The sequence below is a fragment of the Pithys albifrons genome, chromosome 2 (assembly GCF_047495875.1).
Source record: "Pithys albifrons albifrons isolate INPA30051 chromosome 2, PitAlb_v1, whole genome shotgun sequence".
NCBI lineage: Eukaryota > Metazoa > Chordata > Aves > Passeriformes > Thamnophilidae > Pithys > Pithys albifrons.
In genome coordinates this window covers 17345369-17359928 of record NC_092459.1, presented here as the reverse complement: position 1 = coordinate 17359928, position 14560 = coordinate 17345369, and the positions used below count along the sequence as shown (strand labels likewise).

At 35.0% G+C, this 14560-nt stretch overlaps 1 protein-coding gene across 1 annotated transcript in view; it reads left to right on the top strand.

The window, feature by feature from the left end:
- SNTG2 (syntrophin gamma 2) overlaps positions 1-14560 on the top strand; it is a 234876-nt gene that overhangs the window by 136806 nt on the left and 83510 nt on the right. The window lies entirely within an intron of this gene.

The following is a 14560-nucleotide window of genomic DNA, read 5'->3' as shown; positions in this document are numbered from 1 at the left end:
AAGGAGGCCAGTTTGTTCTGCCTGCTATCTACCATCTTCACTCTGAAGTTGCTTATGTAGATAGCTGATCAGCAACAATTTAACAACAAACTGGCTTTCCTGTTTTTCACTTCTGATTACTAGAATTTACTTTTCTCCACAATTATTCAAGCTGCTACTATCACGCCTTAGTTCTGGCTAAGGGTATAGTCAGAATAAATAAATGAGAATCAGTACTGAGGAAAATCCTGCTTTTGCAGAAGGTAATACAATAGTGTGGAAAATTGAAAATAATTTCTTTTCCTTGAAAAATAAGGTTTTTTTTAGAAATAATCTATTGATGTAGAGAGACTGTGAATAGAGAACATGTTAATTCAGAGATTAATACAGTTTCTGTATTGCTTATCAGAGTGGAAAATGAATTTTGTTTCCCTGATGGCTAATCAGGTTGTCACCCTGCAAACACAAAAGGAATAGTCAGTTCTACTGAGGGGAGAGAGAGGCAAGGAAAGGGGAAGATATTTTGGTTTACGATCACAAAGAATATACCAATTGGTATTCAGTTGGCTGGGACTTCAATTTTCAAGGGATTCACAAGAAACTGTGAAAGGAAAAGGAAATACGAGATGCTGATTCAACAGAATTTTTCAGGTTCATAAAATCACATAATCATAAAACAGTTTGGGTTGGAAGGGACCTTGAAGATCATTTAGTTCCATCCCCTTTCCATGGGCAGGAAACCTTGCACTAGACCAGGTTGCTCAAAGCCCCATCCAAACCAGCCCTTAAGCACTTTCAGCAATGGAGCGTCCACAGCTTTTCTGGGCAACTTTTACCAGTGCCTCATTACCCTCTCAGTAAAGACTTTCTTCCTAATATCTTATCTAACTTGGTGCTGCTTCACTTTAAAACTGCTCTCTCTTGTCCTATCACTATATTCCTTTGTAAAAGGTCCCATTCCATCTCTCTTGTAGCTCCTTGTAGGGTCTGGAAGGTGCTCTAAGTTCTCCCCAGAGCCTTCTCTTCTCCAGTCTAAATAGGCCCAGCTTCTCAACCTGTCATCACAGCAGAGGTGCTCCAGTCCTTCAAGCATCTTCAAGGCCCACCTGATGATCAGAAACACTTCCTGGCATTTTGTGGCATGGGTCTGCGTGCTTCTCTCTCCCTGTACTTAGAGAGGGAAATAAGCTTCAAGAAGATTTTTGTAAGCCCCCGGCATGAGCACTGCCTTGTGAGGAAATGCACAAAAAGCTCCTATTTGTTTCCACCATAAGCAAAAGGTAGGTGATGTGATGAAAAACAATCACTGGAGCCTTTCCAGGTGCAATTGGACAGGATGCTACATAATGTCCTGTAGGCTCGCTTTCTCACAAATGGTGGGAACATTCATTTTTGAGGTCCTTTAAAACCTGGGCTGTGTTTTATGATTCTCTGATTAGTTCAAATGTAAGTCTGTATGAAATGAATCCCATTTCAAGACAATAAACTGATTATTTCTCTTAACTAGGAAAGGCAGGAGTGAGAGTTTAGGTATAGAAAATTAAAAACTTTGTGCTGCATGGTATTTTTTTCTCATCATATCATATCATGTATTTTATGACAAATTAGCATGTTTCACACATTTTTATTATTTCACATAAATGTTAATGTCTTTGGAATTTCGATCACTGACCCAAGAAAGCAATTAGAAATACTTAATTCTTTTTATTTATGCATGGTTGCACAGAACATCACCAAACAAATGATACCCATTAAAACAGAATCTATTCAATAGGAATCATTTTAGATTTACAGAATTTTAACTGCTTTTAGCCACTACTTACTAATTTTTTTTTAGATACCTAGTGACTTCAGATGTTTATTGTAATGCTATTTAATGTGTCATTGGCATGTCTGTCATACAGTGATGAACTTCTGCTTCATTAGACTGGTTCACTGAGATACAAGAAATGAACCTGAAAACTGTTTATCTATATTGAGGTGTCAAGATTTTATTTTGATTCATCCATTAATCCATCATCCATTCTGCATTAGCTATCTCAGAAATAAAGTTCTCTGCATTAAAAAAAAAAATAGAAGATATATAGCCAAAGAAAGTACATAATACTTAGCTGCTCAACAAATACATCAAAATTAGTAAGATAATAAAAAGCATAGAACTGTAGTGATTAATTAATAAAAGAAATAAAATAATGGAAATAATTATAAAACATCTTGTCAAATTGATAGATTGAAATAGTAATGGAAATTCATTCTTTTGATTTACCAATTTTAGCATGTAGTCATATTAATGAGTAGAATTTATTGATTTATGTTATTGGTAAAACCATTACTCTTTAAACAAATTCAGATTCATGTTTACAAGGTGCAAACTGCAGTGTTATGTTCTCTTGGTTCAACCATATGTTAATATTTGAATATGTAATTTAGCAACATTTGAGGGAACAACCTTATGACATCTGGAGAAATTAAAAATAAAATTGTCATTTAACATATGTAGAAGGGTTGGTATTTTAAGGTTTCTGCCAGAAATAATCAGCAGTACAGACCAAAGTTCAAGGAAATGCTTGTTGTTTTGCTAGACTGCTCAGTTAGTTGCTACATTAACATGTGTAAGTTACTTACAGACATACACACATTTCTGACCCAATACTGATGCTTAACTTCAAGTTATTCCATTAATTTCTGCAGTTCTTCCTGCAGGAAACTTTTCAATTTGAAAATGCTTTTTCACCCAACAGAAAAAATTCTATGAAGTCAAAATTAACAGTTTAATTCAAATATGGCAACTATAAAATGAGAGCTTGACCAGTTAAATGAAGAAAAAATAAATATTTTTCTACATAGACAGACTATGCATGTTTCATTTCTTGAAGATCCATCTTAGTGGTGCTAAGATGAAACTTCACAGTACTTTCAGCAGTCCTCTGCATGGTTTACTTGAATGGTTAGTTCTTTGTACTGCAACTTTTTTGTTCTCACAACATAGAAGGAACATTCTCTTAATATTGGAAGGGTAATTCTACCAGATCCAGGAGAACCAGTAACAGATTTTCTTACATCATGTGAAGGTTGCTGATTCCTTTGAATGTCGTGGAACTGTTTGATTTCTTTCTTCAGCTGCATGTCTTTCCCATTTTCCTGGTACTTCCCAGAGTTTACTTTTAGTACTGCGTTTTAATAAACTATTTTTATTGAGAGTTTAAACCTGATGTTATAAGTGGTTTTCATGTGAATGAAGGTGAGCTACTTCATTCCCTATCCCTTGCTTCCACACTCGCACACACTAGCAAAACCAACCTGCTCCTTCCATTCATTTTTTCAGACACAATGGAAGAAAAGTTGAATACTTCTGAAAAGCATTTTAAATATGAACAGTTGCCAAAAATAAAAAAATAAGTAAAATTTTATACCCTTTCCAAACTAGTCTACATATATTGCTGCAAAGTTTAGCTGCTGTTACATCTTACTGTATGAATATAAGTTAAAAAGAAGTATGTGGTATTGTAGAGAAACTTACTGGTAGTGTCTTAAATCACCTCAACATCACACTCTATTTCTAGGATTTGCCGTGTGTTCAAGTAAAGCAGATGTAGTAGAGTGGAAACAAGAAATCAGTCTCTAAAAATTGTATTGAACATATAGAGATGAGTGTGTGAATTTTTGTTGAAGTGTGTGTTTTGTCATGGGAAACCTAAAGAAATATGAAATGGATTAATCAAAAAAGCAGTCATTGTGCTTCCAGAAGGATGACAAGCAAGTCTCAGAAGAGCAATGAAAAGGAAGTGCAGTAGGAAAGCTCAGAAAATCTGTTGCAGTAACGATTTGAAAGGGCATTTTCTGGTGCTTTTCCTGATCACCCTCAAGCAACTATTAAATAAAAATATTGTTAAAAAAATTAAAAAAGGGATCCATCCTTGTAGGTATCTAATGAGTCTCCCTTTATTTTTTCCAAAATCTTTTTATGTGAAATGTTTTTAATCTTTTGAAAAGAGAAAAAAAATGGTTGTAAAGAACAAAGCCAAAACCTTTAGCAACCTGTACTCTTCTTACTCTTGTTAATTTCCAACACTGACCTTCATTGTCACTGGATATTCAAGGAGAAAAGTAGAGGCTTTACATATCAGTTTTTAAATTACTGGTTTCTGTATATGAAACTTCCACTAGAATGTAATTAAATACATTAAAAAAAAGATATCAAGCTTTTGAAGATTTTAATTTTCTAACTTTCTCTTTGTTGTTCTCACCAAGTTCTTTTTGTCATTGCCTCAGTCAGTCCAAAAAGAATGCTTTAGTCACCTATTATGTGAACAGCAAATACTTGCTAAAGCTCAGTAGAGAGGTGCAGGACAGCTGTGCACTGGAGCTGAAGCAGGACCTGAAAGAAGTGATGGAACTCTTATTGAGCAGCATTTAATAATAAGTTTACCATAGTTGCTTTAATTTTAGAAAATTCACTGCTGCTATGTAGGTGGGCAGTAACAGAAATAAATAATCATCAATGGCAAGAATGCTAGTTTTTTGACATTAGAAGTTCTGCTGTGCATAGTTTTCCTTTTCTTTAAGTTACCCTACAGAATTTTTCTGAGCTATTTTTTTGGGTAGTTTGTCACAGTACAGCAGGAGTTATCACGACAGTGAGACAAATAATTAAAAAGTGTTTTTCATCTTGCTTAGATGAAAAAGATCTGAGTTTATTTAATTTCTCCAGGTGCTAATTTGCCATAAATATTCTCAGCACTGCTTAAAAATAAAAGCTACTGAAAATCAGCAAATTACATTATAACTTTACATTTTTGTGGGATGTACAATTCAACCTCACTGTTTCCAGATGCTGTAAGAAGTGCAATTGTTTCATCACTGAAATCATCTGGCAGCATTCCTCATTAGGAAGTTGTAATATACTTTTGGTCTCCAGTGTCTTTCACACGCAAATGATAAAACTCATATGCTTTAAAACATAATTTTACCATTTAAATTTGCACCCTTTTGCACCATTGCTGTGCTTTTGTAAAAGATAGAAACATTTCAGAGAAAAAGTTAAAAACTGAAGTAATATAAGCACCTGTATAAAATGTATATCTTAAAATATTACACAACTTCAGTTATGTAATTGTGGAAATCAACTTTCTTTCAAGCTGTTCAGATTTCAGTACTACTCTTTTACCTCCATCATTTCACAGTCACTTAATTCGCTGTGTTAGGAAAGCAGCAAGTCCTCTGGCATTATGGGCATTTACAATGTGCATAATCTATGAGCACAAAAGCAGAATTACTATAATTAAAACTGATAGAGGAATTCAGCTACCTGGCACAAAGGAAAAATTGAAGATTTTGTTAAACTATGGGCACAAAATCTAGCACTTACATAAAGCACAAGAGAGAGTGTGGCTGGACAGCTACAATTTTAAGCAGTAATTTCTAGGGTTAAAAAGAGTTAAGAGTTAAAAAAAATAAACAAAATTAGAGTATCTCTTTTAACCATTTTAATTTTTCTACTTAATTAATTTATAAATATTGAGAAAACTACAAAGGATTTATAAGAAATTACACCAGCTGCTTTAGTAATAAATAGAGGGGCACTTTTTTCCATCTTCTACCTGCACACAGCTGAGTACCATGGAGGTAGACTAAATATGTAGGTCAAAGAAGAACACTGGAATAAAAACAAAAGTGTGTGAGGCTTATCTGTGGATAAGTCTGGAGGGTCTCTGAAAGAGCTGTCAGGATAAGAAATTACAGCTTCAGGAACAGTACTGTATTATCCCACCTGTTATCTCTGATAATCACTACAAAGACCTATCAACTCTTTCTTCCTTTGATCCTTACACCCTGTGCCCAAACTAGTCTTTGTCTGTTTCTGGTCACTCTGCTTGGTTTCCACTCTGGCTGAGCTAACTTCTCTGAAGCAGTGTTCTCTCCATCTCATTTCTCCCTCTCACACTTTCCTTTTCATATCTAAACAATGTTTTGTGCTTTTAACTAATTGACTACCTTATATTAGGTGACCCTTGCTTTTTTGTCAGGGTATAAAGAACTTTAGAGGGCTATATTCTCTAACTCAAAGTTATCAAGACAAGCAAGCTGCAAGCTAATAAAGAGTTAGTGTAAGTCCTTGTGATACTGAATAGATTAATTAAATAAATGTTTGTGAAAGATTAGTCTTTTTACTTAAGTGAAACTCAGTTATTTTGTATGCTGTAATTTTCCTGAAATGGAGAGGAAAATATAATTTATATAGAAGACTAACACTCACAAAAAATTAACTCATTAATAAAATTGTTATATTTCTGATCACAAGAAAGATTAACTCCTTTGAGATCACTATGACCTAGACATAAATATTGTTTCTCTTCAAAAAGTCATTGACTTAATGGGAGTGTGATCTAAATAAGTGAATGGGTCTTATGGGAGTCACTAATATTTAAGACCCATTTGTTTAGCCACTGAATTGAGGCTGGATAATAACACCTGCTCTTGTTCTTTATTGTAGATAGCAGATGAAACACTCATAGAACGTTAGTATATTAATCACAGAGCAGTAGCATATTCATACACTTCAGATGCCAAATAAGCTGGCACATTGCATCAAAACTATTAAAAAACTGGATCAGGACATCAAAAGGGGTCTTAATGTTGTTGGGTTTTGTCTAATATGATATTAGGCATCAGAAAGTCTAATAGAAAAAGGTCTAATAGAAAAAATACAGCCCTATATTTAACAAATGTGGCTCTAGCTGTGATCAGTACTCTGAGGGAAGAGAAAGTAATTCCTCAGAAAACTGTAACATGACAATGAGATTTGAATGATATTAACTTACCAAATAGCTTGGGTTTTCTACAGTACAGGTAATATTTAGTATTGAATAAAGGAATGTATTTTATGGTGACCTGTGTTGAATAAATAGTGATCTATACAGTAACAAAATTGCAAGGAATCATGGGGCTGTGGTCCTGAGACAGTACACAGAAGGTTCTGGCATGGGACTTTGCATAAAACAGGTTTCTCTCCAATGTGTGCTGACTAGTGCAGAATATCTGCTGGTTTGTGGTGATAGTAGCACTTTCATGCCTAGGGAATTGTGGAAACAAAAGCATTAAGGACTGACATATAGGGGTACAACTACCATGAAATAGTGCTGAACTTTGTCCATAGATATTCCTGTTATCCTGCTATGTTCATCTACATGCTGTAAGGATTTTAGTGTAAAAGAGGAATATTGTTTTTGTTTTCCAGGTGCCCCAGTTCTTTAAGCCTGAAAGGATGAACATATGAGTGATTATAAATAAATCCTGTGCTTGATCCAAAGTGCAGGGCAATCCGTTGTTCTGATCAGTCCATAGGTCTAGGACTTCTAGCTTGTACTTAGCAGTGAATGTGTAGACATAAAAACCAGTTCTTGGTGCTTCCTATTTTCAGTCTTGTATTAACTCTAGGTGTCTGTGAAATGTCTTTTAGGCTAGAAGACTTAGTACAGAAGAATCATTGTGAAAAAGTTTGTTGTAAGAAAAGGCAGTGGCCAAATCATCAACGGTTTCTAAATCAGAGAATGAAGCATATGGACCTACTTCAAAAGCTTCTGGTTTACTTTTTACTCTCAGTAGCACAAAACAGCCTTCATTAAATATTGCACAGCCTTCAGCTGAAGTTACCTTCATCAACATTTTATATCATTGCCAGTAGCTGATGGCAGAAGTTTTCTGACTGATGCTTCTCCCCTCAGAGAGGCACTTCTGGTCAGATAAAATCCACTTCTGAGAAGTCTACAGGTATATCATAAACACAAACAAACAATGAAGAAAATTGGAACAGTAAAACTACATGAAAACCTGCTTTTTTAGCTCAATCTCTGCCCATTGGAGTTTGTATAAACTCAATCACTTTACTATCATTTACAAAGATTTTCAAATGTATTTGGAGAATGTGAACATGTAGGGTTAGAGCATTCCAATTTCTTTGCTTGAAAAGGCCTGCATTTGGGATAGAAATGTTTGTAATTCTACAGCTACTGATTCTACTTTAACATATGCATTTCCAGTCACACTCAGTCAGATTTGAACACATGCACATAATCTGGAAGTGCTACTTTGATACTACGGTATGTGTTGATTACCAGATGTCAGGAATGATATAATAAAGTTTTGGTCTAAGAATTGTATGTTTTTTCTCTGGTAATTTGGCTATTTCTGCCTGTTGTGAGTTTTTGATATCTGACTTAATTCTTTCTTTTTACAAGTACAGCATAACAGTGTAATTACATCAGTGTGTGTAATTAAACAAAAAAATAATGTACAAACAAATTTAAACCCCCACATTTAAATAGATTCAGTTTTTGAACAGCATCATATAAGAGCAGCAATATTTGTTTAAATTCATACTGAAGCTTTGTGGCTAAAAATGTCTTCTGTATTTATAGGCAGAAATAAGAGAAAAGTGAGAACTGAGTGAACTAAAAGAAGTTGCGGTTTACTTTAAATATGTGAAAATTTCCATAAGATGCTGTTGTTTTCCTAGCATATTTGTATAAATTATTCAGATACACAGGCTTGTTTTGGATTAGCCAGATAAGCATTTAGAAAGAGATTATTGCTCACTGAATAGTGCAAAGCTGAGGAAGACGAGAATCAAAAGTATTTTTTGGAAACCACTCCATAATTGACCAGTGGAAAGAAGATAAGTATCAACAAATCCTTGTTTCTTGAACTAATTTAATTCTGCTTCATGCTTTTCCAATACTGTTTGCAATCCAATTTTAATTTTATAGCTTTTTTCAAAGCCATTTTTTCTTCTACTGTCACTTGTAAGCCTACTTGTAATGCGAGATGGCTGCTGCTCACACAGATTCCTTCCCTAGTCATAGATGTATAAGCACAATATCAGATTTTTCAGCCCTGTTCATACAGATTGAGCTGAAACTGCCAAGTTTCCAAAAGTATTTCCAAATATGCTTTTGCCTAGGAGACATTTTAAGGGTTAAATACTGTTATTCATTATGAAGATTTATGAATTTCTCAAAACTTATAGTTCTAGATTTTTTTTAATTTCTTTTTTTACTATCACAAGTTATGATCTAATGCTTTTCAGTGTTTTACTTCTTAGCTGTTTGCCTGCTGTATTGCAAACTTGTACATAGCCTTCCACCTAGATATTTGTCAAGTCCAAGACTTGCATGTCATGGAAGCTTCAAGTGTTTTATTTGTGAAATGCTTCTACCTCAAGATCAGGCATTCATCAGGAGATTCACAGCCTTTTACTTCAGAATTCTTGGTTCAGACTTTCAGTCTGAGTTAGGTGCTTAATCTTAAATATTCATCTATAAATGCTAGATAAGATTCATTACATCTAATTTCATATGTTTAAAGTGTAAGGTTATAATTCAGGCTCTCCTTATTTGGAGATAGACATCTGTGGGTGAGAATTTCTTTTTAGCCTAAAATCTTTACTGATTTCTAGAAAAGATAGTAGCAATATTTTAATCTTTTAAATAGTCAAAGTTAAATGATGGGATTTCTGCACTCAATAGATATTGGCTAAAGGGCCATATGGGTGAATTCATTCATCAAATATGTTCTCTTTTTCAGTTTTAATTGCTGTTACTGTTCTGATCTATAATAAGACACAACATTGTTCAAGCAGCCAAAAGCTTGTCTAAATGTCTGAGCATTGTGAATATTAATGATCAGGTATGTTTGAAGGTTTAGATCAAATCACAGTAAACACACGGCACCAGAATTTTAAAACAATGCATATCAGTTATGAATTGTGCCATTGACTTTCATTCCTATAAGTACATAGCAATTCCCTAAATCGGGTGTTGACATTAAAAACAAGCCAGGAAAGTTCATTTGGTTTTCCTAAAACATCAGGTATACTTTTGTCTGCAGACTCTATACTGTAGTTAGCTAAGTGAGATATAGAATTTCTATTTACATTTTTAACATTCTCTCTGTTCTGTTCGTGAGAAATGCATGTGAGAAAGAGAAGCATAATAAACCGTGGCCTGATGAATGCACTTAGAGATATGCAAAACTTGCAAATTGGAGCTGGCATGAAAAGCAAACTTTCAGATGATGCCCTTTTTTCCTTCATACATCTGAACACACACAGGGTTAGATGCAGTTGCATTCAATCAACCTTTAAAAAGCATGAAAACCTTTAACAATATTATTTTACAATCACTTTTACAATCCTTATTTTATATTAATACTACAGTAAGGCAACAGTGAATGTTACTCCAAAGATACCAGATTTGTCTTTTGGACTTGCTGAACTTGTGCTAAAGCTTCAGCACCACAGAGCAGTGCATTATTTAGGGACCTTCCAATGTTTAAGACCTTCTTATGAGCCCTGAAATTGATTTAGTTTTGTTAGTATGTGTGTGGTTCAACACTATCACCTCTTCAGGTGCTACCTAAGAATACAAAGTAGCTTCAGAAGAGTATGATACAGTGTGAATATATTTTAATGTATTACTGCATGGTCATTTTAAAACAAATCATTAATATTAGACATCTTTCCTTTTCAAAATATCTTTTGAAATTAAAAATAAAAAATCAAATTTCATACTCTGCAATACTTTCTAATCTACTGTCTTATTTTGTTACATACATTTTTTGGATTTAATTTATCTTCATAATGGTTGACTTAGATCTTCCAAAAGTACATTAAGCAATATGACTGTCCTGGTGTCTCCTTCATCTATTGACAAATATAAATGTTTGATGGCTTAACTAAGAGGAAACAGAATTGTTCTGCTATGTTTGAAAGGTTTCTTGAAAATGTTTTCTCTATTAAGAAGTTAGAATTCTTCCTTGTTATTCCAAAGTCAAAATTAAAATGCCCTTTTTTGGCTTATCTAAAAAGGCAATTTTGAATAAGAAAGTGAGTTCTACGTATTAATTTTATTTGGTTTATGTTTTTCCCATTACATATATCAGGAGAGTATCATGACTATTATAAATTTCTTGGGTTTGAAATTATCTATGGGATTTTACAAAACACTGGTTTTGCTGTACTGATTATAAGCTAAAATCAGCATTTCTAATAGTTTACCATGCAACCAAAAGTGGTATCATAATACAGCAGCATTTGATAACAGGAACTTGTATTTCTTGTATTTGCCAGCTCTGGATTCTTCTGTTGTCCTGTGAAAACAGACACTCAAACCCACTTTTAATGGAGAAAGATATATAGGTTACCTTTATCAGAAGTTTCTGAGGTGCACACCAGAAGGTCTGCACACACGTGACCAGGAATGTTACACTTTTATAACTTCTCTATTAATTTGCATATGAGATATCAATAACCAACCATGATCCTCTTTTCCCTCTGTGCCCCACACAGAAGGGTCTTCAGAACTGCCCCTTGAATATCTTCCAGGACCTCTAGGCCTTCTTTTTGTGTTTTGTCTTCTTGCTATCTACAGGTGACTTCTCACAAACACCATGGCCTTGGCAGGGCATGAGAAAGCTCACAATTTGTGAGAAAGAGCTTTAGTAATTGACTTTAGGATGTGAGCAACCTAGAAGAATCTATGCAACTTACATGATTCTAAAAATCTACAAAACACACTAAAATCCTTAGGCATCACTTCCTGCCCTGGTACCAACTTTCTGACATTTTTAAGTTAGAGGGAATGTGTTGGGTGTCCTTTTCTCTTCGTACCATGTCACCTTTCTGGCATTGTTGCATCCAGGCTGGGTTCAGTGAACATAGACTATGTGGATCACATTGCTGCACTAATTCCTTTATCATATTAACTTTCGTTTTGTAAAAGTGTCTTGAACCCACGGTGGTGGGTCAGCCCAGGCCAGTGGCCAAATGCCCACTCAGCTGCTCACTCATTCCTCCTCCTTGCTGGGAGAGGGGGAGAAAATAGAATGAAAAATCTCTTGGGTCAAGATAGACAGGAAGATAGTTTGCTAGCTATCGTCATGGGCAAAATAGATTTGACTTAGGGAAAATTAATTCATTCTATTGACAGTTAAAGTAGATTTGGATATTGAGAAACAGAAGAATAAACTGAGTCAAGATCTTGTCCCCACCCTTTTTCCCAAGCTCGACTTCACTTCTTCATTACCAGCTCCTCTGCTTCTCTCTGAGCTGTGCCCTGCCGTGGTGGGTCAGAGCCGCCTGGAACCATCTGTGCCTGGCACAGGACAGCCCCAGCGACCCCTCACAGAACCCCCTGCAGCCTCCACTGCCCCCTGTACACATTTGTCACCCTCCTGACTTCACATCAGGGCATTTGTTAACCCCATGTGCTGTCGATGTCAGTGTGTTTGCCTGCAGCATATTGATTTGTCAGATTGGTTTCAGCCACACTACTTGGCCTGAGCTTGGATTTTTTTTCAAGGATCAGGCCAAATGGCTTCCCATTTCTTGGACCAAATGAACTTTTATGTAGGAGTGAGGGATTTAAACCATTTGTTAATTTTTTTAAGTACACAAACCTCACTACCTTATTATCTGGAAAATTATGAAGTGAAGCACACCAGCTCTTTCAAGTTCTAATGTGTAATTTCTTAATTATTTACTTTTTAAAATAGAATAATTCATTATTTGTTTAATTTATACATTTACTCATAGAGAATATTTCCAATTAGTCTTTGTTATCAAAGACTCCAAAATTCAGTGGTTGTGTTAGTACAGTGTAGAAAACAAAGTGGTTTACCGTTCGGTCAGATGTAAAAGCATTTGATGTAGTTGTGATAGCTTAGTTGCAGTTTAGTTTATCTTGAGTCGTAATGTGGTGTGGCTGGGCTACAAGGAGGACATCAGTTTATTTCAAGGCCTGATGCAGATATTAATGAAGTATAGGAATATAAATTCATCAAATGAAGACAGAAAAGTGACTTCAAGGGAATTTGAACATATGCAATGATGGGCTAACAGTTTCTTGAATTTTTATCAGAGGTATTTATCATCTTTGATTAGTTTATATAGATATACACATATAGAAGAAATACATACAATTTCTTGTATTTATGTCTGAACTATGTTTTCATATATGGTCCAATATGACTATCATAACAGCCTAAGCAAGTCTAATCTGTAGTTCATAGAATCATAGAATGACTTAAGTTGAAAAGGACCTTAAAGGTCATCTAGTTCCATACCCTCCATCCATCCTGGCCTTGAACACTTCCAGGCATGGGGCATCCAGAACTTTTCTGGGCAACCTGTTCCAGTGTCTAATCACCCTCACAGTAAAGAATTTCTTCCTAATATCTAATCTAAATCTCTTCTTTTTTTAGTTTAAAACTGTTCCCCTTTGCCCTATCACTGTGCCCACGTAAAAGTTGTTCCCCCTCTTTGTTATAAGCTTCCTTTAGGTAATGGAAAACTGCTAAAACCTTCTCTTCTGCACTCTCAGCCCGAGTTCATAGAAGAAGTGCTACAGCCCTCTGATCATCGCTGTGGCCTCCTCTGGACCTGTTTGAACAGGTCCATAATCACCTCCCTTGACCTGTTTCTCATGTTTCTTTCAATGCAACTCAGGACATGGGTGGCTTTCTGAGCTGTGAGTGCTCGCTATTGGCTCATGTCCAGCTTTTCACCCATGATAAGGCCCGGCTCCTTCTCTTCAGGGCTGCTCTCAGTGACTTCTCTCAGTCTGTACTCATGTCTGGGATTTCTAGCTTAATGCACTTTAATTACAATATTTAGCTTTACCTCACTTAAAAATAATAAAACTTATTATTAAAGTAAAAATTCATAACCTTCTAATCAGATACTAAATGTAAAAAAAAAAGCATCTCATTACTGCAGAATGTCAGACGTATTTAAAAATTATGTGATAGTTTAACCTTGACTAAAACTTTTGTATATGTGTATATAAATATATCAATTTTTATATATATAAGGCATATATATATGTATAAAAATATGTTTAATTGTCTGCAGATAAAAGGGAAGAACTATCATTTTAACAGTAAAGTAGAACTATCAGATCTTCAGTCCTTAGTGAGTAATAAATGTTTAAAATACTGCAGGAAATAAGGGTCAGAGGATTTCAGGAGACATAGTTTTCTTACACCTTAGAAATTAGGACACATTGGTTTGCTTTGCAGCCCTATCACACTTTTGTATGATCTTAAAGAAGCATTCTAATTTTGCTGCACTTTTGTTCCTGGCTGCTTCTATTGTGCTATTCTTGAGATGGTTTATTCAGGAATCAGTGATCAAAAATTTTTTTTTCCACAATGGTTTTTCCCACAGTGGACCTCAGGTTTGCTTGTAATCAATTCTCCACAAAAGCTTGACTTAAGTACAAGACTCAGAATTCTTGTGATGAGTAGGTAGCACTAGCTGGTTTTGTAGTAAGTCATTTAAATGCAGATGGAACCTATGGAAAACAAAACAAAACAAATCAAAAAAACCCACCACAAACCCAATCCAAACCAAACAAAAACAAACCAAAAAAAAAAAAACCACAACAAAATGAAAAAAAAGGGAAAAGGCTTCTCACTCTGTATGACTACTTACTTCACCTGTCCAGGGTGTTCATATCCATCAGACATAAGCTGGGTATTTTCATGTAAGTGAATACATCAGTCTCTGGGTAATCATTATTTTAGG